Consider the following 27,236-nt stretch of genomic DNA (forward strand, 5'->3'; position numbering starts at 1 on the left):
GTCAACATGATTGTAATTTCTCTACCTGCTGACTGTCGTGTCTTTCCTATGCATTACGATTGATATATATATTCTTACTTATTGTGTATTGTGGGATCATACGGTAAGTGAGAGTACTAATTACTAACATAGAAACTATGTTTAATTGTTATAGATCACTAATCATGTCTGGCATACAAGGAAATAGAATAGGGAGCAATTCTAACCCTATTGTTCTAAGCGATGATGAAAATGAAATGGATTACGAGTCTGACATTAACAGTTACACCAGCCATGAACTTGTTCTGCGTCGAGTTTTAAGAGCAGGAGAACCTGATAGTGATGATGAAGCCCTTCGTGAATTTGATCGTGCTAGAGGGCAAACTAGGGTCGATATTTATCAAGCTGTTTTGAGACCTGAAAGCGATTCGGAGCCTGAGTTTGAGCATGAATTTGGGTTTGAGTTCGAACAAGAATTTGAGTTTGAGTTCGAACATGAATTGGAGGTTGAACCTGAGTTTGAGTTTGAGCCCGAACATGAACCTGAACCTGAGCCTGAGCCTGAGCCAGAGGAAGCTAATCATCAACTTCAAGGTCTACGAAGATCCTCTAGGCCAAGAAAAGAAGCTTATTATTTTGATATGGATGACGATGATGAACTTAAATATGAGTTATTCACCCTAGAAGGTTATAGCGAATCAAAGGACAAGTCTGATGACGTTTCCCTTTAGCTTTGCTTACATATTTAGTTGTGTGTGAGAAAAATGTTGGACAATCCGCCCAACCATAGTTTATGTTTATATCGTAGAACCTTTTTACGTTATTTTGAGAACAGGTGTGTGTTAATATTTAGGATTGTTATTGACATTCTTCTGAGGAATAAAAGTTAGATTATTGACTATCTAAAGGATCAAAGTTTTACGGGCACGCAAGGGGAATGTTTTCTTCTTTTATTCTAACTTATTATTCGTGATGATTGAAGTTATTCCTCGTCTCTCAGTTGAATGTTTTGCATGATTGTCCATTTCGTGTGCATTTTGAATGTTAATGTGATATTGCATTGCTAGAGGATAATGTAAGTAAAGTTTTGAACCTGAATTAGAGCATATTAATTTCAGGTCGCGCTCTAGAATGGCCAATAATAGTGACCTAGCTGCTGCTATTCGCCTCTTGGCGGAAAAACTAACCCAGGAAAGAACTGAGCGTCCCGATTCTGCAGGGGACATGTTTGAAAGGCTCGCGAAAGTTAAGCCACCATACTTTAAGGGGCAGGCAGACCCCACCTTCCTTGAAAACTGGATCAGGGAATTTGAGAAACTATTTGGGGCGGTGAACTGTCCTGAGCATATGAAAGTAGGCCAAGCTGTCCTCTACCTGAAAGATGAGGCCGACCTTTGGTGGAGGGAAAATGGGACTAGACTAAGTGCTGCTGAGGGATTCAATTGGGATTCTTTTATTGTTGCTTTGAGGGGGAAGTTTTATCCTCCTTTTATGAGGAAGCAGAAAGCCCAGGAATTTATCAACCTTAGGATGGGGAATTTGACCATTGCTGAATACTACAGTAAGTTTATAGCTTTGTCGAGGTTTGCACCTGAGGTGGTAGCTACTGAGGAACTAAAGGCTCAGAGGTTTGAACAGGGGTTAACCGATGAGATCCAACTGGGATTAGGCGGGGAAACCTTTACGTCCTTAGACATTGTGTATGGAAGAGCTGCCCATATTTATGGCCTGCAGACCAGGAGGGACAAAAAGAATATTGTTGTTGGGGATAAAAGGAAAGAGTTTAATGCTGGGGGAAGTCAGGGGAACTTCAAAAGGAATAGAAATGGAAATGGGAATGGTAATGATAATGGTAACTTTCAGGGAAGGAATAATCAGGGGAATAACTACACCAACAAAAACCAGCCTAACAGAGTGCATCACTGTAAGATGTGCAACAACAATCACCCTGGGAAGGACTGTAAGGGGGAATTGGTAACTTGCAACTACTGTCGTAAGAAGGGGCATAGAGAGTATGAGTGCTTTACAAAGCAGAAGAGAGAGCAGAATGGTAGTGGGAGTAGTAAACAAGGGAAACCAGGGTTTAACCATTCGGGGAACCAAGGTTCGAAGCCTGCTGGGGCACCAAACAACCAGGGAAACCAAAACAAACCTGCCAATGGAAACAACAATAACATCAAGGCTCCCGGAAAGCTGTTCGTAATGAGTAGAAATGAAGCTGAACGTTCTGCAGACGTAGTTTCGGGTACTTTCTCTATCAACTCCTTACCTGTTAAAACATTGTTTGATTCAGGGGCAACATATTCTTTTATTTCGACCTCTATTGTTAAAAATTTGAAGTTAGTAGATTTTGAGGCAATTGATTTACCTGTTAGTATGCCTAATGGTGCAACAATAAGGTGTACGAAATTATTTAAGAACTTGCCTTTGAAGATAAAAGATTTCACTTTTCCATCTAATTTGATAGAATTTAGTTTGGGGGAACTAGATGTGATTCTGGGGATGGATTGGCTAAGCTTATACAAGGCCAGGATAGATTGTGAGATTCAGAAAGTAAGCCTAAAGAACCCTACTGGGAAGTCAATATCGTATAGACGTTTTGGGAAGTCTAGGAACTTTGGGGTGATCTCCGCATTACAAGTGAGGAAACTGGTCAATAAAGGGTGTGAACTATTTTTCTGTAGCGTCCAAGATGTAAGTAAGAAAGTTGGGGTAAAGATAGAGGATGTCCCAATCGTAAGAGAATTTGTAGATGTATTTCCGGATGAGATTCCGGGTATGCCACCGGCTAGAACCCTTGAATTTACCATAGAGTTAAATCCCGGAACCGCACCTATATCCAAAGCACCTTATAGGATGGCACCCCCAGAAATGAGTGAGTTAAAGACACAATTGCAGGACTTGTTCGACAAGGGGTACATTAGGCCTAGTGCATCACCGTGGGGAGCTCCAGTATTGTTTGTCAAAAAGAAAGATGGGAGTATGCGGCTATGTATTGATTATAGGGAGTTGAACAACGTAACAATCAAAAACAAATATCCTTTGCCTAGGATAGATGACCTGTTTGACCAGTTGAACGGGGCAAGTGTATTCTCAAAGATTGATTTGTGTTCGGGATATCACCAATTGAGGGTAGCTGAAAAAGACATTCCTAAGACTGCATTTAGGACTCGTTATGGCCATTATGAGTTTACAGTAATGCCTTTTGGGTTAACCAATGCACCCGCCATCTTTATGGACCTGATGAATAGGATTTTCCATGAGTTCCTAGATAAGTTTGTGGTGGTATTCATTGATGATATTCTGATCTATTCGAGGAATGAAAAGGAACATGACGAACATTTGAGGGTTATCTTGGAGACGCTTAGGAAGAACCAGTTGTATGCAAAGTTCTCTAAGTGCGAGTTCCGTCTGGAAAAGGTAGCATTTTTGGGGCATTATGTGTCAAAGGAAGGAGTCTCTGTGGATCCTGCCAAGATTCAAGCTGTGAGTGAGTGGCCTACTCCGAAGAATGTGTCTGATATTCGGAGTTTCTTAGGTCTAGCTGGGTATTATAGGAGATTTGTGAGAGATTTCTCAAAGATAGCAAGACCCATGACCAACTTGATGAAGAAAGAATCAAAATTTGAGTGGAGCGAAAAATGTGAGGAAGCCTTCCAAATTCTCAAAGAGCGTTTAACCTCAGCACCTGTTTTAACCTTGCCTGATGGGAATGAAGGGTTTGAGGTATATAGTGATGCGTCGAAGAATGGGTTGGGGTGTGTATTACAGCAAAATGGGAAGGTGATTGCGTATGCGTCGCGTCAATTAAAACCATATGAGGCTAATTACCCTACCCACGATCTAGAGCTAGCTGCGATTGTTTTCGCTTTGAAAATTTGGAGACATTACCTCTATGGGGCAACATGTAAGATCTTCACAGACCACAAAAGCCTAAAATACATTTTCACCCAGAAAGATCTCAACATGAGACAAAGAAGATGGTTAGAGTTGATCAAGGACTATGATTTGAACATCCAGTATCATGAGGGGAAAGCAAACGTAGTTGCCGATGCATTGAGTAGGAAATCTAGCCATAGTATGAATGTCTTGGTAGTTCCTGAAGAGTTGTGTCGAGACATGCAGAGACTTAGCCTGGAAATAGTAAATCCCGGGGAAACCAGAGCAAAATTGAGTGCATTATCCTTGGGGTTGTCCATATTCGAGGAGATTAGAGAAAGTCAAGCTGGGGATGAGTACTTAGGGAAGATCAAAGAAAAGATGGGTCAAGGGAAAGAAGTAGATTTCAAGATTCATGAGGATGGTAGTTTGAGGTTCAAAGGGAGATGGTGTGTACCACAGAAGTGTGAAGAACTCAAGAGACGTCTTATGGATGAGGGGCATAATACTCCATATTCTGTGCACCCTGGGGGTGACAAGTTGTACAAAGACCTGAAGCAAATCTATTGGTGGCCTAATATGAAACGGGAAGTTGCCGAGTTTGTGTCTAGATGCCTAACCTGTTAGAAAGTCAAAATAGACCACAAAAGACCCATGGGGAAAGTTCAACCTTTAGAAGTGCCTGGATGGAAGTGGGATTCCATTTCGATGGATTTTGTTACTGCCTTGCCTAAATCAAAGAACGGAAATGATACCATTTGGGTTATTGTGGACCGTCTAACAAAATCAGCCGTGTTTATTCCGATTAAAGATACATGGAAAAAGAAACAGCTCGCAAAGACTTACATTAAGCATGTAGTGAGGTTGCATGGGGTCCCAACCGATATTATCTCAGACCGTGATTCAAGATTCCTCTCGAAATTTTGGCAAAAGGTCCAGTTGAACCTTGGGACAACTTTGAAAATGAGCACTGCTTTCCACCCTGCAACCGATGGTCAGACTGAGAGAACTAACCAGACTATGGAAGATATGTTGAGGGCTTGTGCGATTGACTTTAAGGGTAGTTGGGAAGACCATCTAGACTTGATCGAATTTTCATACAACAATAGCTACCATGCAAGCATTAAGATGGCACCTTTTGAGGCACTATATGGGAGAAAATGTAGAAGTCCCACCTGCTGGAATGATTTCAGTGAAAATATAGTCTTGGGAACGGAATTCATTGAGGAGACTGTCAAGAATGTAAAAATGATTCAGGCTAGAATTCAAGCTGCCCAGGATAGGCAAAAGAGTTATGCTGATCTGAAAAGAAGAGATGATGAATTTGCAGTAGGTGATAAAGTGTTCTTGAAAGTATCACCAACCAAGGGTGTGATGAGATTCGGGAAAAAGGGGAAGCTAAGTGCCAAGTATGTAGGCCCATATGAGATTCTGCAACGAATAGGGAAAGTAGCATACAAGTTAGCCTTGCCAATGGAGTTCGAAAAGATGGACGACGTGTTTCACATTTCCCAACTAAAGCGCTATATCCCTGATGAGCGTCATATCTTAGAGCCTGAGAGAATCCAGATCGATAGTAGCCTCACATACGAAGAAAGGCCTGTGAAAATCCTTGATAGAAAAGTGCGTAGTACACGCAATAAGGACGTCAGCATAGTGAAAGTGCTTTGGTCAAACCACGAGTACGAAGAGGCAACGTGGGAAGCCGAAGCTGAAATGAAGATCAAGTATCCAGAGTTATTTCCTGAGGTGAGTTACGAGGGCGTAACTCGTTTTCTTTAAGGGGGGTAGAATGCGATAGAAATTCGCGCTTTTTACCTATTTTTATGGTATTTTTATGCATTTTATGCTTATTTTTAGCCACTTTTACATGTTGATGCAAGTAAATAGATTCTCCGCATAAGAAAATGTGTTCTTGAATATTACAAGTAACTCTTAGTTGGCAAAAGAGTGAACAAGAGTGGCACAAAGTGCTTCTACAATAAGAATAAGTTGAAAAGTTTGGAAAGATATGTGAATTTTCGTGTCAAGTTTCGGGACGAAACTTCTTTTAAGAGGGGTAGATTGTAATCCCCCGTAATTTTATATATTTTGTTTATATATTTTAACGTATATTAATACATTTAAATATAATTTACGGATTTCAGAAATGAATGTGTAATTAAAATATAATTATTTTATTTCATTTTGAATAATTTTAATGATTTATGAAATCAAAATGTATTTTTGAATTTTACGTTAAAACGAATTCGAATTTCGAAATCACGTTCGATTGAAATTAGCAAGCAATCCTAACCATTTTGGATTCAATAACCTAAATCCTACTCCTAGCCCAATTGGGTAAAGCCCAAACCAATAAAACCCAAAACAAATACTCCCTCCCCTTTTCTAATGCACGTGAACCCAAAGAAACAAAAAAAAGAAGAAGAGAAAACCTCCTCTTGCTCCTTCACTGTTCACGTAACAAGCACCAAACCCTCAACACCCTCCTCCTTGCTGCCGCTGCTCACGCCGCCGGACCCACCAGCACGTCACCGGCATCCCGTCGCCGCTGGTAACGCTCACCTCCTCTCTTGTCGTTCTCTTTTTCATTATTTCTTTTTCTCTTGTTCGTTTTTCTTGATCTCCTCCTCAACCGGTTCTTGTTCTCGCACAGCACCACCACCACGCTGAGCGCTCGTGGTTCTGCAATAACCGCCGTCCTCGTCGTCCACCCTTGCACGGTAGATTCCTCCTCCTTATTTCCGTTCTCCCGTCGTGCTTTTCCTTTTCTTTCGTTTCCTTTTCATGGCTCTCAAACCATGCTTTGATTGTTTTGCCAGCAACACCACCTCGCCGCACCGCCGCGTGCCGCCCAGCCTTCCTCGTCGCCGGCAGTTCTCTCCTTTCCCTTATTCGGTTAAACCCTTAAACCCTAGACTAATTGAATGTCTTAATTATATATATTTTTAGCTTAAATTATGATTCTTGAATTTAGATTATAAGTCTCATGATTTAATTTGCAAATTTCAGATTTTTACACTTGCGTAATTGAATTATTAATTTCCAGATTTGTATATTATAATTTAAACAATATTATTTTATTTTCAGATTATATAAATGCATTGAAATATTAGTTTTTGATTGTTTAAAGTATGAAATTCAAGGTTTTTATGATTGTAAATCATGGTAGGTTGAGTATGGATTATTAAATTTATTGTTTCAATGTACTAGGGACGTAGATTGACCATGGTGAAGCTTTTAAATGAATCTATATTGCTGAAAATTTAAAGTACGATGTTTGCAAAAGTTTTCAACGAATTTCAATCACTAATTCAATAATTATGATTCTAGGAAATCAAATGTTTAAGTTTTGATATTGGGGAAAGTTCTAAATACGCTTAGGATGCAATTAGAATGCTTTATTATGGTTGTCAATGATCAGAAATTGATTGAGATTATTTATTGGTTGTTTTAGGCGGAGAATTCTCTTTAGGCGACTTTTGAAAGTGTTAAAGTGGCCTATCAGTTTGTTTACACAAGGTACGTACATACCTGTGTGCTTGGAATGTGTGCTAATTGTTGAAACCATGTGTATTATTGATGAACTTGGTTATGTTAATGTCGTTGATGAACTTAGTCGGGTTGAAATTGCATGTTTGATACTGTTGGATGAACATATTAAACCTTTATTGCATTTTGAGGATTATAACATGTTAGTATGGAAGATTGATGCAAACATGTTTGATTGGGAACACTAGATTATTTAGTATATAATTCAGATCAGTTAATTGTTGTTCCCTTTTTAGCTTTTCACTACTTTATGAGGGCGGAGGACCTCATTTAGTAAGTTGAAACCTTATACCCATATTCAGGGGTTGATTAGTATTAAAGAAAAGATTGGAGTTAATTGGAATGAGTCTTGTTTGATGCCTTTGTGATCACTTACTCAATTCCAAGATAAAAACAGTTATAAATAAATGTGAGTTGCATGCCTTATGTGATTGTTGAGTCATAACAGGGTGTCAATTTGTAAATCATGTAAAGTGAAACTGAGTAGCAATAGCTTTAGACTGTGCACGTCTAAAGTGACGGACAAACAGGAGTTGGGGTTCATGGTGGTAGCCCATGGCCTTTCATTCGGACCGGATTGATCACCGCGTCCTATTTTCAGTCAAACGTTCCTCGATATCGCAGGTCACTGAGGTTACGGAGTCGCGCCCGTACCTCGCCTAGCTAGAAAACTCGGTCCATTGCCTATTTAAATTAAAATAATATTATTGTTATAAAAAGTCTAGTCCAGTCTAGCCTAGTCTAGTTAAGTATGGTCGTTAGATTATCATGCTTTGTTTGCCCTTAATTATGTTTAATAGTATCATGTTAGGATTATTATTGCTTTAGTATGTAGTACTCAGCTTTGCTGATTACGTGCTTGTTTGTGTGTGTTGATCATGGCTATGCCTTATTGATCCTGTGATGACCCATCTCTGGTGAGCAGTCTCTAAGGATCAATAAGCATTGCCCATCTACAGGTTTGAAGATGATGCATCATTGGGATCGGGATTAGAGAGCTTGTAGTTCTATTTGTTTAATTAAGTGATTCAATTTGTTAACTTGGATTTGAAACTTGTCGTACTATTCGTATTTCCTTATTTCAGTTGATTGTTTTGGACCTAATATGTAATAGAGTAATTATGAACCCAAAAGTTAGTTTTATGTTTTCCGCTGCAAAATTCTGAATAAGCCGTACGTTTTTACACGGGCGATAATACTTTGATAATTCCCTACAGTTATATTTAAAAAGAGGTTATTTTAGAAAATGGGAATTGTCGGGGTGTTACACACGGCGGCGCGGCAGCGACGCTTCAGGTGGGCGGCGCAGCGAACGGAGCAGGGCTGGACGGCGGCTCAATGGTGGTGGCTACGACTGCCTTGAGCTTGCGGCATAGTAAGAACGAAGGGGAGGAGTTCCGGCAAGCGAGAGGGAGAACAAGGAGGAGGACGCGGCGGCGCAACAAGGGGTTGGGCGGCAAAGCGACGGTGGTGCGGCGGCTGGTGGCTGTTGCACGCAAAACAGAAGAAGCAAATAAGGAGAGGAGGAAAACGAAAGAGAAGAAAGAAACAAAGAAGAAGAGGAAGGAGGAGTTACCACGAGGGTCGACGGTGGTCGTCGGTGCAGGTGGTAGTCCGGCAGTCAGAGCGCGGTGTGGCGGCTGACAAGGGAGAGGAGAGGAATTGCTGGTGTTGTGCGTGAGGTTGAAGGAGGATGGAGGGGTTTTGGTTCCACGTGAATTTGAAAAGAGAAAAGGGAGTATTGGTTTGGATTTTGTTTTTATTTTTGGTTTGGGCTTTTCCCAATTGGGCTAGGAGTAGGATTTAAGTTGTTAGAATCCAAATTTCTAATTTCAATCGATTTTCGTAATTCAAATTCGTTTTACCTTAAAATTCTAAAATCATTTTCGATTTCGTAAATTGTTGAAAATATTAAAATGTAATAAATAAATACACGTTAATTATATATTTATTACTAAAATTCATAAATTCTATTTAAATATAAATAATATACGTTAAAATATATTAATAAAATTTATAAATTTACGGGGGATTACATATTCCGTGTTTTGTATGTTTTAGATTTTATTTGTAATGTCCACCGACATACTTCTTTAAGGATTCTTGGCTTTTTGTTGATTAGTTTGTAACATTTAGTTTGTCTACTAGCTGACTAGAATTAAGCTTTTAGTCAACTAATGTGTTTTACGTGCATTAAACTGGTATGTTTTCAGGTAAGTAAAATAAATATGTAATTATTCGATATAAAAATATAAAAAATATTAAATATGTTTATAAAAAAACTAAATTGATTTTATTAATGAATGCCATCGTCAATTAATTAATGTTTAAACGTTTAATGTTGAATTATGTAGTTTTAAGTTATTGTGCATTTTAGTAATTTGGGTTATTATTTAATGCTCAGATTCCGTTTCCTGATGAGTATGGTGGTGATGGTAAGGACTATTCTGATCATTTTGTTACAAATGACATTTTTTCGAGTTTTGAAGATGTGGCGGAATGGGCTAACCAAGTGGCTATCGGGTTGGGTTTCTTATTGACAAAAATGTCGTACAAACAATTCAATGATGGTCGAGGGTACTTGTAACACTTATTTCTCAGTAATTACACTTAGAATTCAATTTACAAAACAAAACCTGAATTAACCCTTATAATCAACTATAAATACACAAGAGTTTTTAACCTATCAGAATCTTTGATGTCCTCATAACATTTCAGCAAAATTATTCTTTCCTCAATCACATCTATAATCCACATCCGAGCTTACACAATACCTGCAAAATTACTAAAAAGGACTCTGCCCCCACCAGGACAGGTTTAAAGAACAAAGTCAGGGAAATCGAGTACACATTGCCCAACCTGAAACTCATTTTAGTGGTTTAAAATATAATTTAGTGATTTATTTATTTCAAGATAAAACTGATTCAATATGAATCAAATCATATTCAAATTAAACTCAGTAATCAAATTGCAATAATTTAAAGCACATGAACCATTGAACACGACTTTGATGTTTATAATTGATAAATAAATCAAGCAAAGGTTTGCACTCAGTCACTAGGTGTTTTCCGAAGATCGAGCGATTTATATTTTCAGAAGTCTTCAAATCCATTTTTCAGCATAACTAATCTCATCTGTTTTGAGAATGAATCCATCACATATTCTCAACTCATATCTCAAAGTCTACCCGAGCTTAAACAACTAACACAGCTCAACTAAGACTAATTCTCCATTCTCCAATACAACATGAACAAAATCTCATGTTGAGGCTCACATCCAAATCACACATATATATTCCTTTTGAAAACAATGAACTCAAATACGGATTGCTCTCGATAATTTATTTTGGAAATAATATCAAATAATAATATCAAACATGTATTTCTTAGAAATCCTTTATAATTCAAAGCTTGCACAAAATCAATGATTTAAGAGATATTTGCTTTTTCTAGCAAGTTATTTACATTTCAAATCATACACATTGACAAGCTTCACAATATTTGCTACTTCTAGCAAAATCAAACACAATATATTTTTTAAACATATATACTAACCGGGGGAAGAGACACGAATAGAGACGTGTTCAATAACCACAGTCTCCAAACTTTTTGGGGTCATCACCCACCTTTTCACACATGCTTGCAAGACTGTAGGACATGTCCCCACACAGATGTACAGATGTACATATGTACATTTACACAGATGCACAATTGTGCATTTACACAGATCACACACAAATACACAAGTGTTGTTAATGGCCGTTGTTAACGGCTTCTTCCCCACTAAAACACATTTGAAAACTTATCCAATAAATTGAGGAAATATATATTCTCATTCTTACTCAAAGTCTGGTATCACAACAAAACCTCATCTGAAATCTTAAACACAATTGAAAATCTTGGCACAAACCATACTTATACAAAGTGATAAATTTGTCCAAAATATTCGCTTAAATATCATAATGAATTACTCATAACTTTTCACAAATTTCGTATACGTAATTATTGAAAAATAATTTTGAACATAGTATATATTTATAGTCCAATATTCTTAACAACACTCGAATATAAATTATACTTCAAGGCAAATCATATTTCTTAAACTTATCACAAATCATACTCTCCAGCTCAAATTTTCAACTCACTATTAATCCATCGAAATCCTTAATCTCAATTACACAATTGCACATTCAATTTGGTTTGTAACACAAAGATCACACCTCAAAACCATTAGCTTATAATCACAATAGCATAATAATCTCATATCCTTTTAATGCGTAATTTTCATAAAGTCTGATCACTTATAAGTAATCCTAAATGAATCTGACTTCTCAATAAAATACTATACCCAAACAAGCTTAATAGCTCAATCCGTACTAGTCAAACTTAACTTCATGCTCAACCGCACATGGTTACGTACAAAACTCTATCACATAGATCTTATAACTAATTCTCATTAGGGTTAAAGTATAAAACGATACATAAATCCACAATTTAATCGTATTGAGATATGAATTATTTATATGATTTTATCTTATTCAAAGAATAATCTTAGTCTTTCAAATTCAAACATACTCTTTGCAGAAAACCATATAAAGATCTCAAATGAAATAATTTAATAAACGATGAGCTTCACAACTCGATAAAGGATAACTTGGTAAATATAGGCCATAAATCATAATTCGGAAAATCAAATTACATTATATATTGAGCAGTTCAAAAACTAGATTTTAGAAGATCAATTAGTTTACTTCCTATGATTACCCAAATCATAAAACTTATTTCAAAAAGTCTTTTTTCGTTGTAACCAATCATTTTCGTCATATTCGAACTAAAATCATACAATAACTGGTATATTGGTGAAACTATCGTTTAGTGATAACTTTAATCATAACATAAATAAAGAAAATAATAATCTCATAAAAATAATTTGTAGATATTGTTATAAAATTGTGTGGCTCAAATAATGGTTCAAGAAAACAAAGAGTACAAAAGAAATCTATCTCTCACGTATGGGTCAATCGGTAGTTCTTGATAAACCTTATTAATCCCGAAAATAGGTCAATATATATGAGTCATGTACTCATAGTTTTCTAATCATGCATGTATTCGTAGGTTATTTTAAAATTTGTCACACCAATGCTCGAATACTTTGAAAGATGCTCAAACACTATTTATCAACCATACCAACATTATAATTACACTAGCATAGGCTTGCCCATAGTTTTCCATAATGCAAAACACTAACAACTTCACAACCCATATCTGTAATAGCCGTTTTTTTTAATAGCTCTTAATTAAATAATTAATTATATTTATTAGCTTAATTATCATTTTTAAGTTCTTCTAATAAAATGAGTATGGTTAATTATAATTTAGTATTTATGATTTTAAGGTGTTTTGTGTAATAACCTTGTTTAAACTACTTTTAATTAAACGATAATTATATTATCTAAATTAAGTATTGGATCTTTTGTTTGAATAGTGTTTAAGGGGAAATGCTATAACTCCAATATGATCTTTATTTCCAATTAATAAATACATTGAATGGCTCATTCCTTTCTTCCTCTTGTCCGCGTGTCCTTTGATGAAGAAGCCAACATAATGCCTCTTGTTAGATGTCAATTACTCAATATTTTACTATCATAATTTATTCAAAAGAGGGATTAATATCAATAATAAAATATATAAAAAAAACTGGAACCATCTCTCTCCTCCTTGGTTCATTGTTTCCTTCCTCCATTGTGTCTTGGTGTTCGTCAGCAAACCACTGCCTCCATCTTAACCCTCGATCACTTAATTTCTATCATCAATCATTGGAGTTGAGGAAACTCCAGCCTACCCATTCGATTTTCTCTCTCCTCTAATTCATGGATCTTGTTCTTATGATGACGGTGCGCCGCTATGACGGCCCATCTGTGGTCGCCGGCGTGCTCGGATGTACCTCGTTGAGCGTCGTCGGTGATGTTGCTCTGTTGTTGGTGCCGGTCTTCGATAGTTACACATTGATACTTTGTTGCTACTATGTCGCTTGTTGTTGTTGTTGATGTCCTTCCATAGCCTGCAAGGTGAAATTCTCAAGCCCATTCTTCCTCCTTACACTCTTAATTTTGAAAGCCCAATACCAATATTAACTAATTAAAGTCCTAGCTTGAGTACTACCTACCGTTAGGTATTTTAGCAAAAGAAGGTTTTAAAGTCTTTAAGTTTTATTTAGGGTTTTTTATTCAAATATTAAAAGTAAGATTTCTAACTGTTTTTACTTTTACAAAAGATTATTAAGAGTAATGTCTACTTTATCTAATTAGAGAGAAAATGGTAACTAAATATGATTATGGTATATTAATGGGTATTCTCATCTCTTATTATTTAAATAAACCGAATTTGTTTTACTAAAATTAAATTTAGAGTTCATTTCAACTATGATTGGTATAAGGTTTATTGAAATGGGATTTAGTTGAGGTTTCTAATTTGGTTGATGAATTTATTGATTATTGCTATTGTTATTGAGGTTCATTATGAAGAAGTAGTATGGAGTTGAAGAAAGTTGGGTGGAGTTATAGATATCTCGGAGTTCTTGTTTGTCGAAGTAAAGAATGGTTATTAAGCGGACCGAGAAGAACGAGTTGGGGAATAGAACATCCGAAATTGCGCTAAGAGCTTGCTCAAGGTAACCCCATGGACACCTCTTTCATTCATAACCTTTGAATTTATGTGTTAACGACTTAAATGCAAATCTATGAATATTCATTTTTACAATATTAAGCAACCTCTCTTATAAAAGTTTTAAACTTTGGTTTAGCTAATGTTTTCAATACACATTGAATTGTCAAAGATGTTTTACGAATTACTCTTAATAGATTTCTATAATAAAACTATTGTATTGGTGATGTGAAAATGTGACTTTTGCCTTGTTGGTTTTACTCCCTCCGTCCCGGAATACTCGAAACGGTTTGACTTTTTGCACTATTCACATAATTCACTTTGACCCTATTTTATTTCAAGTTTATGAAAACAAATGTTAGTATATAAAAACAGTTGTGAACGAATGTGGATTATATGCCTTATGTGATTGTTGAGTCATAACAGAGTCTCAATTTGTAAATCATGTAAAGTGAAACTGAGTAGCAATAGCTTTAGACTGTGCACGTCTAAAGTGACGGACAAACAGGAGTTGGGGTTCATGGTGGTAGCCCATGGCCTTTATCTCGGGCCGGATTGATCATTGTGTCCTATTTTTATTCAAATGTTCCTCGATATCGCAGGTCTCTGAGGTTACGGAGTCGCGCCCGTACCTCGTCTTCCTTAGTGAAGGTTGTCGGACGGTTAACTCGGTCCATTGTCCATTTCAACTAAAATAATATTATTGCTAAAAGTCTAGCCTAGTCTCGTCTGGTCAAGTATGGTCGTCAAACTATCATGTTTTGTCTGCCTTTGTTTGTGTTCATTAGTATCATGTTAGGGTTGTTCGTTTAATAGAATCATGTTAGGATTATTATTGATTTAGTATGTAGTACTCAGCTTTGCTGATTACGTGCTTTTGCTTGTGCATGTTGATCATGGCTATGCCTTATTGATCCTGTGATGACCCAATCTTTGGTGAGCAGTCTCTAAGGATCAATAAGCATTGTCCATCTGCAGGTTTGAAGATGTTGCATCATTGGGATCGGGAATAGAGAGCTTGTATTTAGTTTTGATTTGCTAAGTTGACTTGGGTTTGTTTAATTGGACTTTAAACTTGTCGTACGATTTATATTTCCTTATTTTCGTTGGTTGATTTTTGGGACTAAACCTGTAATCGATTATTTATAAACCTAAAGTTAGTTTTATGTTTTCCGCTGCAAAATTCTGAATAAGCCGTTACGTTTTCACACGGGCGATAATGCCTTGATAATTCTCTACGTTTTATATTAAAAGGTTATTTTAGAAAAGAGAGAATTGTCGGGGTGTTACAGTATCATGTTAGGATTATTGTTGTTTTAATATGTAGTACTCAGCCTTGCTGATTACGCGCTTTGTTTGTGTGTGTTGATCATGGCTATGCCTTATTGATCCTGTGATGACCCATCTTTAGTGAGCAGTCTCTAAGGATTAATAAGCGTTGCCCATCTACAGGTTTGAAGATGATGCATCATTGGGATCGGGATTAGAGAGCTTGTAGTTATATTTGTTTTATTAAGTGATTTGGTTTGTTAACTTGGATTTGAAATTTGTCGTACTATTCGTATTTCCTTATTTCCGTTAATTGGTTTTGGACTTAATGTGTAATCGATTATTTATGAACCTAAAAGTTAGTTTTATGTTTTCCGCTGCAAAATTCTGAATAAGCCGTTACGTTTTCACACGGGCGATAATACTTTGATAATTCTCTATAGTTATATTTATAAAAGGGTTATTTTAGAAAAAGGAAATTGTCGGGGTGTTACGACGAGTGGATGCGGGACCTAGGTGCGACACTCAAACGAAGATGAGAGAGAAACCGGGTGGAGGAGAGAGAAAGTGAGGGAGAGTTTATGAGGGTTTGTAAAATAATGGAAGTGGGGATTAATGAATCATAATGGGGTATGTATAGGTTTCGATCCTAGTTGGGCTAGGATTAGCAAGTATTAAAGGTGGGCTTGGATTAAAAGGACCGAGCTTAAATTAAACGAGTTGCATTAATTATTCGTTTGAGGTCACATTATAAATTGGACTGGGCTAGAATAATTCAAATCGTTTATCCTTTTCAAAACCCAATTAAATTCCCAACTAAAATAAATGCATTTTCTCTTTAATTAAAAATAAAATATATTTAAATTTTAATAAAATATATTTAAATAATTATTTAAATGCGACTTTAATTTAAATATAATTAAATATATTTATAATTACTTAAAAATACAAGGTATTACAGATTTGCCCGATGGGTTTTCAAGTTGAAAAAGGACAATGACGGGAAACTAGAAGTTTTCAAAGCTAGATTGGTTTCAAAAGGATACGGGCAAGTCCATTTAAATGTAAACCCCTACATCAAGATGAATCATAATCTGATAACAACTTACATTGCCCAATTCGTTGCGTTCTTAAAACCATCGAATATTTCATTTGTCATAAATCGATAGCTATAGTTAACACCGTCACCACCATAATCCGGAAGTGTAACCTCCGGGTTAGGAATCTATTAAAAAACACAATATTCATATTTAATATTTCGCTTATTTAAGTTGACGCAGAATTATATAACTAACAATATTATCAATAATATTTTATTACTTAATTCATACGCTAACATATTTAAATTATATAATGTACATTTAATTTATTATTTATACATCATATCATAATTTGACTTTTCACATGAAATTTAAATAATGAAATAAACAATTAAGTTATATAATTACATCATAGTTCATAAGTTAGTTTTAAGTCGATGATAAGAACAAATATATGCTTATAAACTATAATCGTGTTTAAAATTTATTTAAACATGTCATTTAATAACATTAAATAAACAAATATATGTTAAAAATTAAAATTATAAAGATTTTATAAAGACATTATATAAAAAAATTATAAAGGCCTTATATATAAAATATTAGAAAATTCTTAAATAAATTCACATTATTTTTGAATCGAAATTAATAAATAACAAATAAATTGTTTAAATTACAATTTTTAAACAAAATTTTCTAACAATTTTGTTTTTTTCAATTATATTAATTATTTTAATTATGAAATTCAGTAATTATTCAATTTCTTTTTTGGTAATACTTTTTTAAATATCCAAAATTAAAAACGAAATAATAAACTAAAATTTTATTTTTGTTACATTCGTTTTTACCTGGAGGGAAATAACAAATTCAATTTTTTTTTAAATGTCTGGGCCGCCAAGAGATGGACCATGGATGAACAGATCCATCTATCAATAATATACACGAATTAGCTGTTAGACATGAAAAATACCTGCACCTGCTGGGCTGCCCTTACATGGTTCCGACTGTCAATTCTGGACGGCCTAGAGATGGTTCGAGCCGCCAATTCTAGGCGGCCCTATACTACAAAAGTTTTTTTTTTTTTTCAAAACCTCAGACGACGAAACATGAATCATTGCCGACGACCACGACGTTGAAGGAACGACGTCGTCCATGATGGTGAAGGAGGTGCGGTTTATTAGCGCGAGGTTGCTGTGGTGGTGTGGATGGTGGAGCGTGGGGCTGCTGTTGATGGTGGAGCGAGGGGCGACTGTAGTTAAATGCGGCGGTGCGGGTGATGGTTGTAATACCTCGTATTTTTATAATATTTATAAATATATTTTATTATATTTATAAAGCATTTTACGATTTATTATCATTTAAATAATATTTAAACGCATTGCATTTAATGTATTTTAATTAATTAGAATATTTATTATTTTAATTAATTACGAAACGAATTTAATTCTTGAGTCGGGAAATTAAATGAGTTGCAAATGATTTTTAAAGCTTCGGGTTTTAAATAAAAAGTCCAATTCGTTTTATTAATCGAGCCCAATCCAAAGAGTTCAATTTAAATCCTAAGCTAGCCCAATTCATTTAATTCCTAAGCCCAACTCAAATGTCCTAAGCCTAGCCCATCAAGGGATTAGGGAGCCTATAAATAGGACTCCCCCATCATTAAATGAGCCCCTAAAATTCATAAACCCTATTTTTGCTTTGCTTGCCCAACACTCCTCTTTCCTCTCTCTTTGCTCGGCACCCGCACGGCCTCGTGCCCTCGAGCCCTCGTGCTCGCCCGCCTCTCGCCCACACACTCTCTCTCGCCTCTCCTCTCTTGCCCGCAGCCGCAGCGAGCACTCGTGCGCTGCTGCTGTGCCCGGCCTGCTGTTGCTCGTGTGCTCGTGCACACCCCTTCTCGCCTCCCTTGTTCCGTGTGCTCAGCGCACACCCTGCCTTGTCCCTCTCTCGCTTGTGCCCTCGCGCACAGCGCTGCACCCACACTCTCGCTCTCTCCTTCGCGCCCAGCGCGCGCGCCCCCTCTCGCTCGCGCCTGTTGCTGCCCGTCGCCCCTTGCTGCGCGCACACACACGGTCGTGTGTGTGTATGTGTGTGTTGTTCGTGTTCGTAATTCGATTTCTTTTTCGCCCAATCACATTAATTCGTGGTTGTTCCTTGCTATAGGCCGGATTGGTATAATTCTCTTCTTCCTTACCTATTCTATTTAAATTCCATATTTTAAATTATTATATTAATATTGTTTTGAGTAATTAAAATGCTGGGAACCGGTTATGAATACCGTGGTTTGAGGATTTGTGTGTTGTGATTCATTAGGCTTGTTTTAACTATTAAAGGACGAATTTTCAGATTTATTTATTGAATAAAGCATTGATTTTTATGATAATAAACTAGTGTTATTGGGATTTTCAAGTTAGGGTTTTAACCTAGACCTAATGGATCAATTGATTAGCATAATTAGGTGATGATTTTAATTATGATAATCAATTATATTTTCAGATTTGAATAAAGGTCTAAAGTGTCGATTTTTATTGATTTTAAAGGCGGAAAAAGTATGTTTTCGTACTAGGGATTGATTTTGCAAATTGAGACGTTTTTATTATTGAAAAACAATTGAATTCTAAAGTCTAAAGGGGGTTTTAAATTTTATAAAGTTGCTGGAAATTTAATGAACATGGAAATAATTTAAGTTTCATTATTTTGATGATAGGAGGTGATTTCTAGTTGAGTGCTCGTTATTGCAAAGTGGCCCCTTGATATGCATGTTTTATATAGTATTTTTACCCCCGTCCCTTAGTACTTTTATGTTAGGTTATGATACATATGACATTACATAGATCATGCGGAAACAACCATTAACCCAGGACAACATATTATTTACACATAATCATATAGCATAATTTAGATGCATACTCTTTGTTGCGTGCCCTCCCTAGCTGCGCCCGAACCGAACAAGAACAAGTCTTTAGGACTCCAAGTGTCGTCCCTCCGTAGATAGTCCACAGCACGTCCGGATCCGCCTTAAGATTGACCAACTAGAATCGCCCTTAAGGTACTAGAAAATTTCGGCACTTTTATGAGCAAGATGTGTGTTTTAGTTTTCTCTCAAAAACTCACTTTTTGAATACTTTGAAACTTGTTATAAATTGTGAGCCCTAGCCTCATATTTATAGGGGTATGGAAAGGGAATCGAAATCCTATTCAGATACAAATTAATTAAACCTAGAATCCTACAAGAACTCTAATTTAATTAATTTATCAAATAGAATTAGGAATTTAATCATTAACCGAACTCTGCATGTTTTAGGAAACGTGCACGAACACAAACACTTGCACACACACGTACGGCAGCCACGATGGGCCCCCATGCGTGCGCGCGAGCAGCAGCCCACGCAGCGCCCGCGCGCGCTGCGCGCTGCGCGTGCTGTGCGCGCTGTGCGCGCTGTGCGCGCTGCGCAGCCTGCTGGGCCTGGCCTTGCGCTGGGCCTGGCGTGGCTGTTTGTGCGGCGCGCTTGGCTTGCTGGGCGATGGCCTGGCTTCGTGCTGGGCCTCGTCCGGCAGGCCTCGTCCGATGCTTATTCGTACGATGCGCTTCCGATTAAATTTTCCGATTCCGGAATTCATTTCCGATACGAACAATATTTAATATTTCCGATTCCGGAATTAATTTCCGTTTCGAACAAATATTTAATATTTCCGTTTCCGGAATTATTTTCCGATTCCGGTAATATTTCCGATTCTGACAATATTTCCGTTTCCGGCAATATTTCCGATTCTGGCAATATTTCCATTTCCGATAATATTTTCCGATACGTACCATGTTTCCGTTTCCGGCAACATCTACGACTTGGATAATATTTATATTTCCGATACGATCCATATTTCCGTTTCCGGTAATATCATCGTTTCCGGAGTATTCATTTCTTGCCTGTGACGATCTTAGCTCCCACTGAAACCAAGATCCGTCGGTTCCGAATATTCATAGATGGAGTATTTAATGCCATTAAATACTTGATCCGTTTACGTACTATTTGTGTGACCCTACGGGTTCAGTCAAGAGTAAGCTGTGGATTAATATCATTAATTCCACTTGAACTGAAGCGGCCTCTAGCTAGGCATTCAGCTCACTTGATCTCACTGAATTATTAACTTGTTAATTAATACTGAACCGCATTTATTAGACTTAACATAGAATGCATACTTGGACCAAGGGCATTATTTCCTTCAGTCTCCCACTTGTCCTTAGGGACAAGTGTGCATTTCCTAATTCCTTTGTCGCTCGATGCTTGCTCTTGAACATAAGGTAAGAGTTGTCATCTTTATTATGTCCAGAGGTGTTCCTCGATTTCAGAGTTCAACGGATCAAATAAACAGATAATCATAGCCTATGATTCATCCGAGCACGGCCATGCATTTCACAGTTTCTAGCTCTCCGAGTGGCCTTGTACAACTTTTAAGCATCTCATCCCGATTTATGGGAGGACAATCCCAATCTTGCGATCTTGAGATTAGACTTCGTTTGATAGGTGATTACCTGAGCGTTGCCTTTATAGCCTCCTTTTACGGTGCGACGGTTGGTCAACGTCAAAGCAACCAGTTCTCAAACAAGTAATCTCAAATCACTCAGGTATTGAGGATTTAGTGTCTAATAATTTTAATGAAATTTACTTATGACAGATTTTCATCTCTTACAGTAAAGTTTCATAGGTCTTGTCCGATACTAGTCTTCCCAAAGTAAGTATCTATGCAAATGATTATGACATTGCCATGTCCACATAGTTCAAGAAACAGAACTACTAGTCATCTTGCATTCTAGTCGTCTAACGTTTTCTATGCGTCCAATTTTATAGAAAACTCCGACTAGGGACCATTTTCAACCTTTGACATTCAAGTTCACTTGATAGACATTTCTTAGTCACAGGACTGGTCCTGACAGTCTATCTTGAATATTTCGTCAAATTTGAAGGGACTCATCATTTAATACTAAACCAAGATTAAATGGAATATGAAAATACATTTCATATATGATAAATGTTCAACCCCAATGTTTTACAACCATGGGCCTCAAACCCATTTTCTAAAACAATTCATGGAATTCAAAGCTATGCTTGATTTCCAGTGCGACAATGTGAGTGTTGCTTCTCACTTGTTGCATAGGTTTAGTTATCATGCTTTGCCAATCTTAACATCCTTTTCATCGAATGTTCTTTGAGATATGATGATAAGATCTTTTCGAGTTTGTTTATTATGTGATCTAGTCTTTCTTACTACATTAGTGGTTCTACGCATTTTGCAATGAAGAACCATTAAGTTAGCAGACGTTTTTCTTGCTTCAAGAGTGGTTCCACGCATTTTTCAATGAAGAACCATCAAGCCAGCAGATAGGTGATCTACCCAAGTTCAGTGAAGAACTTTAAACAACCCTGTTTTATTGCTTCTTAGGCAATAATTACTTTTACTTCAACTGTATAGGTTGCTAGTGATGCTTTGTTTGGATTTACCTATCCAAGCAGTTCATAGATATGTGGAAGACTCTCCAACTATATCTTAGAACATAGAAATTAATATTTTAATTTCCCACGCAACAACTCATGGTCTCCAATCCATGTTGCCATTTCAAAACACGATGCTCTATAGCTCGTCCTTATCAATGGTTAACTCCAAAGGGTCTTGCTTGATCCTTTGCCAGTGTTTATGCGTGTAGCATCAATATTTAGCATATCTTTATTTCCTTGAATCAAGAACTATTCCTATGTACCTTTTCAAGTACCATAAGTATTCTTGATCTCAATCTAGTTGATCTTCACTTAGATCAATAGAGATTGGTATATGTTCGTCATGCCTAAAGTCATACGATACGTTTTTGGCGATCCTCATATTATATCATACATGATAAATTCTTTTGCAGAATAATTCCCAATTGAATTCTATTCATGTAACTTTAGCTCATTCAATTTTAGTAGATACTGAATCCAACTAAATTCTTTGACATATAATATAGGTTAAGAATCTCATTTAGACTCTTTGATGTTTAACTTAGTAAATGCTTATACATAGTTCAAACATTCTTTACTTAGATTTATTCACATGGGTCGAATATCTCCAATGGAGACTTTCGTGTTTGATTTAGTAAATGCCATTACTTAATCTAAAACAATATTATAAGATCTTTGTAAATAGATCTTAATACCCAATATGTACTAAGTTTCGCCATGGTCCATCATTGATGAATAATTTCAAATCTAAGTCATTAGCATTTGAATGTTATTTCACAATAGAGAGATATGTGTGTGATACACATAGGACCAAATAAGTTTTTATGTACTCCCACTAAACTTCTTATACATCTATAAGAATCATGTACATTTTATGAAACTAAAATACTTATTAGCTTCACTAAAATACAGTTCTAATTCCCAATTGCTTGCTTAAATCTGGACTTAGATTTCATAAGCTAGCTTTCCTTTTCAAGCATTTATTTGGATCCAAAAATCCTATGACATACCATGTACATAGTTTATTCCAACATTTGATTGAGGAATACGTTTTGTCATCCAATTGCCATATGTACCAATATGCAATCATTGCTTGAATTATAGACTTGAGCATTACGATTATGCATGAGGTTTCAACACAATCCACAACGTGAATTTGCTTGTAACTTTTAGCAACTAATCTAGCTTTGTGTGTGAACACAATTCCATGTTTGATGGTTTTTATCCTTAAAACAAACTTGCAACCAATAGGTGTGAACCCATTCTTGCAAATCAACAAAATTTCAATTTTGTCATCAAAACATTGAGTATGTTTTATGGCCTCTAACCATTTAAAACATTTGAGTCTATATATGGCCTCTAACCATTTTAGGGAATCTGGGTTTCGTCATAGCTTTCTTACAAGTCACAAACTCATTAATCTACATGATAATAGTTTGACTGCAAGTTGTAGGTTTCTTCACTATTTAATAGAAGAATCTCATAGTTTCATTGACCTGATCTCTATGTTTCTTCACTATCTAATAGAAGAATCTCATAGTTTCAGTGACTTGAATTCTATGCCTACTTGGGTATAGAACATCAAACAATAGAATATCAATAGCCACTTGAAAGTCCTTTGAATATTTTGTTCTCCTTGAAGCACTTGTAAAGTCTTCTAAGAGATATCTATTCTTTAAAGCCACTTCTAAAGTCCTTAAAGAATAAGTTCGGATTTTCTGAAGCACTTCGAAAAGCCTCCGGAATGTCCGTTTATGTTTGTTGTTCGCCTCGAAAACTTTCGAGGTCTATTTTCTCCCACTTGTCATTTTGGAAACGAATCTCCAAAAGGACATTATTTCGAGCAAACAAACATTATGTTCTCAAAAATTCGTGGTAGAAACAATACCCTTGTGTCTCATTTGAATAAATCACAATGAAACATATATCTATACTTGGACCTTAGTTTGTTGAATAACAAATACTAAGCTCCCACTGAGTTTAAGAACTCTTTAGATATATTATGAAAAGATATTCTGAAATTACTTTTCAATAGCTTTGACGAATTTGGTTTAGTTTGGTGGTAGTTGAGCATTTTGTTTTAGAAATTATAGGAAAAGTCTTTATGATCCATCATTGATTGAATCAAGTACTAATCGACTTCGATCATTCCAACTTAGATATGCCATATCTTATGGAGCTAGATTGTGAAATTACAACACACAATCATTGATGATCATATTTGGTCTCAAGTAATCATCAACATGATCTAACCTAGATCTTTATGATTTCTTGCCAAGTGGATTTTATACTTCTGAATCTTTGAACTAGCCAAACAGATTCAACTTATATCACATTTGAGTAAATAAACCTATATTCACTCAAATCCATGTGAAATAATAAAGTCATAAAATCTTTCTTTAGCTTTGAACTCTATCGTCTAGGCGTTCTAACAATAGTTCATATCTTTTGTTACTTTCAACAAGTAAGACTAGCTTGTCTTAAGTTGATCTAGAAATCAACCAACTTTCAAAAGTCCATTAAAATAGAGCTTTTGAATGTTAACTTGTTGATATGGTCTAAGCAACAATGCCAAAGATTAGTGGAACTCAAATCAAGGGGTTGATTTGAACCTAGTAAAGTTCTTTAAAGAGTTGTTTGTTTTAATCAAGCATATTGACTCATTCTGTAAATGACCATTTCATTCAAATGAACAAACAATCAAGCATTGTTTTTGTTCTTCTGAATGTGAGTCTTTCTGTGTTTGAAGCAGAAATTTAGGTATGCTGATTATGGAACAAAATAGCCATTAAGTTCCAGCCTTTGAAAGGACTTAAAACAAACTAGATGACCCTACAACTAATGTAGCATTGCTATGCTTCATTTCCCACTTGTAGGTCATTAGTGTATCCTAGCTTCCATTGTTTGAGTTATTACCGAAGTAAGAACCTCAAGCGGTATATGATACCAAGGAAGTTTGATTGCTAGGTCACTCCTCTTTAAACATAAACTTATAGGTAGAAACGGAATCGTAAATTCCTTTCATATGTTCCTTTGTTTTCCTATTTCTTGTACCCTTTCTTATAGTCTTAAGAATTGAATTCTTTAGTGTTGACTTTTATACTTTGTTAGACATGTCCAATGTCACCAACAAGGTTCTTTTCCATTTTAATTTATGTTGAATATTCTGTTTCAACTAGATGATCTTACAAGAAGCTTCTAAAGTTCTCTAAGCATCGATCTATTCGAATGTCTAGGGACTAGACTCATTCGAGAATTAAATGGACAAAGATATTAGGTTGTTAACCATTGGTAAAGCCGAGCGTTTAAGCTCAATGCTTTATGATCTCAAAACTACATTGTATTTTGAATTCACAAGCACCAATTGGTTTGCCATTCGATTTTGATCTTCGAAAACAACCATAAAAGTCGCTAAAAGAAACGTACATTTTAAATTGCTCACTTTCTCTCATTTCCGTGAATCGTTCTTGGATTCACTACCAATCGAGGAAATTTACTGTTACCTTTCTAAAAGGATTTATTGCAGTGCAAGATATTTAATTATAAACAATAATTAAAACATACATTGAAGCATGCAAAGTCTAAACATTTATCATGAATAATAACTTGAAAATTAAAGCAATCATGCAATTTCAACAAGTTATTAGCATTTTATTCGAATTTATTGTTCCGGCAGGTGTGAATAAAATGATTCCAAGATCCTAAAATCATTGAAGAACTAAGCACAGTTTGTCGACTTAATCCTAAAACATCTTAGGTAAGCAAAAGCCTTTTGCTAATAGTCTAGAAACTACTCTTGGTTGATAGGTACGTCTAAGAACTTATTAGGTAAACCTATCGATTTTGCCACGACATAAAAGGACTCCTTACTTATATCGTTGAGTTTCACCAAAACTAACATGTACTCACAATTATTTGTGTACCTTGCCCCTTTAGGACCAATAAGTAACACCTCGCTGAGCGAAAACTATTACTAGATTGATGTAAAGGATATCCAAGCAAGTGTATATTTTGGCATGGCACCTTATAACTCAATTTTTAAGTTTGGAACTTAAGGCTCTTACTATGTTGGTTAGATTTTAAGTGAACTAAAATCCTTAATCATGCAACATAATCAAGCTTTTGATCTCATGCATTTTAAGACATATTTAAAAGCAATAAATAACTTAAAACATGCATAAGATAAATGTGATCTAGTATGGCCCGACTTCATCTTGAAGCTTTAACTTCAAAGTCCGTCTTGAAAATCTCCGTGGGAGGCACCATTTTCTTCAAATAGGATAAGCTATAACTAATTACAACTATTTGATGGTACGCAGACCATCTTTGAATTGAAAAATAACTTTGGTACTTTAGACCAATTACATTCAAATTAATGGTACGCAGACCATATTTTCTATCCTATTTGGGCCATATTAGTCACTTCATAACCTGCAAAACAGTACATATACAATATATACCATTCACCCATTCATTATCATGAATGGCCCACATAGCTGGTTAGTAAAACACATTATGCATCACGTAAATATTTGCAGCAATTAATCAAGGGCACCAATAATCTACCAATTATTCAGTCCTTATTAATTCTAATCAAGTTGTTTTAACCTTAAGGATTTGTAGACCTAATCAAGAGTTTATGACTAAAAAGCGCTCCCACTTAAACCAATAAATTCATATGCTTTACTAATTTTAAACATAAAAATGTATTTCTAGTCTAACCGGAAACATACAAATTTAATTAAAATTTAAAGCTCATATAAATTTATAATTGAATCCAAAAAGTTTAATTTAATTTCAGTCGTATTTAAATTAATTCATGATTTTAATTTTAGTAAAATAATTAGAATAAATAACATTTATTATAATTACAATATTCAAAATTAAAATCCAAGAAAATAATTTAAATTATTAATTTTAAAATTAATTAAAATTACGTGAACTGAAATTTTCAAATTAAACATTCAAAACGATCTAATCGTAACGCAAACACCCTACGCATTGCACGCCCATGGGCCGCACGCACACAGCCATCGCTGGCCATGTGCGCGCAGCCCATGCGCTCGTCGCATAGCTGTTGCATCTCCATCGCAAGCCTCCGCACGCATTGGTGCTCGCTGCGCGCGACATCGCTCGCTGGGCGCGCGAGCCATCGCTCGCTGGGCGCGCGACATCGCTCGTTGGGCGGGCGACATCGCTCGCTGTGCGCGCGAGCAATGCTGGCTGTGCGCGCGAGTCCTCGCTCGTTGTGCGCGCGAGCAATGCTGGGCGCAGCGCTCGTGGCACGCGAGCTTGCGCTCGCTGCGCGCGAGGCTGCGCGCTCTTGTGCGAGGCAGCGCGCGTTGTGGTGCAGCTCGCTTGCT

The 27,236-nt window shown here is 36.2% G+C and overlaps 1 long non-coding RNA gene across 1 annotated transcript; it reads left to right on the top strand.

Moving 5' to 3' along the window:
- The first annotated feature begins 5,847 nt into the window (after nt 1–5,847).
- Nucleotides 5,848–8,559, top strand: LOC110775618 (uncharacterized). Its single transcript, XR_008922121.1, has 5 exons — nt 5,848–6,412; nt 6,515–6,581; nt 6,681–6,756; nt 7,316–7,380; nt 8,336–8,559. It is a non-coding gene; the product is annotated as an uncharacterized lncRNA (long non-coding RNA).
- The last annotated feature ends 18,677 nt before the right edge of the window (nt 8,560–27,236 follow it).

The sequence above is a fragment of the Spinacia oleracea genome, chromosome 5 (genome assembly GCF_020520425.1).
Source record: "Spinacia oleracea cultivar Varoflay chromosome 5, BTI_SOV_V1, whole genome shotgun sequence".
In the NCBI taxonomy this organism is placed as follows: Eukaryota; Viridiplantae; Streptophyta; class Magnoliopsida; order Caryophyllales; family Amaranthaceae; genus Spinacia; species Spinacia oleracea.